This window comes from Amblyraja radiata, chromosome 30, assembly GCF_010909765.2.
Source record: "Amblyraja radiata isolate CabotCenter1 chromosome 30, sAmbRad1.1.pri, whole genome shotgun sequence".
Classification (NCBI taxonomy): Eukaryota; Metazoa; Chordata; class Chondrichthyes; order Rajiformes; family Rajidae; genus Amblyraja; species Amblyraja radiata.
In genome coordinates this window covers 6230335-6231477 of record NC_045985.1, presented here as the reverse complement: position 1 = coordinate 6231477, position 1143 = coordinate 6230335, and positions in this window count along the sequence as shown.

Genomic DNA, 1143 nt, shown 5'->3' with positions numbered 1-1143 from the left:
GCTCGAAGGGCCGAATGGCCTCCTCCTGCACCTATTGTCTGTTGTCTATTGTAAATTGTCCCCAGTGTGTGTAGGGTGGAGTAAAGGGCCTGTCCCACTTGCCGATTTTTTCGGCGATTGCCGGCATCATCGACTGACTTATCAGGTCACTGTAACATTCGCGGCGTGGTGCGGTGCGGTTCGACACGGCGTGGTGCGGCGTAGACACGGCGTGATGACGTATTGAACTGCGGTGTATTTTCAAGTGTCGCAACATTTTTCGTGTCACCGCTGGATTTTTGAAATTGTTCAAAATCTTTTGGCGACACGGATATTTCGCCGGCAGTCGCCGAAAAAAATCGCCAAGTGGGACAAGGCCCCTAAGCGTGTGGGGATCGCTGGTCCTGCACGGACTCGGTGGACCGAAGTGTCCTGTTTCCGCGCTGTATCTCTAAAACCAAACGAAAAGCTCAATACATACCCTGTCTGAGGCAGTGAAATATCTTGTCAACTCACTTTCGTATCCCAGCTGTTCTGAGCTGATTAGAGACAGCGGGCAGTGGGCAGAAGGGGAACAAAGTAGGAGGCTAAATATATCATCTTTTCTGGCACTTGGAAGTGAATGACAGAGAGTAGTCGACAAACATCATGTCTCCCTATTTTAATTTCAAGTGAAGTCATTCAGGAGTAGACAATAGACAATTGACAATGGGTGCAGGAGTAAGAGCCGGCACCGCCATTCAATGTGATCATGGCTGATCATCCCCAATCAGTACCCCGTTCCTGCCTTCTCCCCATATCCGCTATCTTTAAGAGCCCTATCTAACTCTCTCTTGAAAGCATCCAGAGAACCGGCCTCCACCGCCCTCTGAGGCAGAGAATTCCACAGACTCACAACTCCCTGTGAGAAAAAGTGTTTCCTCGTCTCCGTTCTAAATGTCTTACCCCTTATTCTTAAACTGTGTGGCCCCTGGTTCTGGACTCCCCCAAACATCGGGAACATGTTTCCTGCCTCTTGTATGTCCAAGCCCTTAATAATCTTATATGTTAACAGTTGAAAAGTAGAAGCCAAGCACAGGCAGACTTTACTCAGAACTGCTGTAGATTTTGGGAGCAACAGCAGGAGGAGCTGAGCAAGAGATCAGACTGATTGGCTCTAGCCCG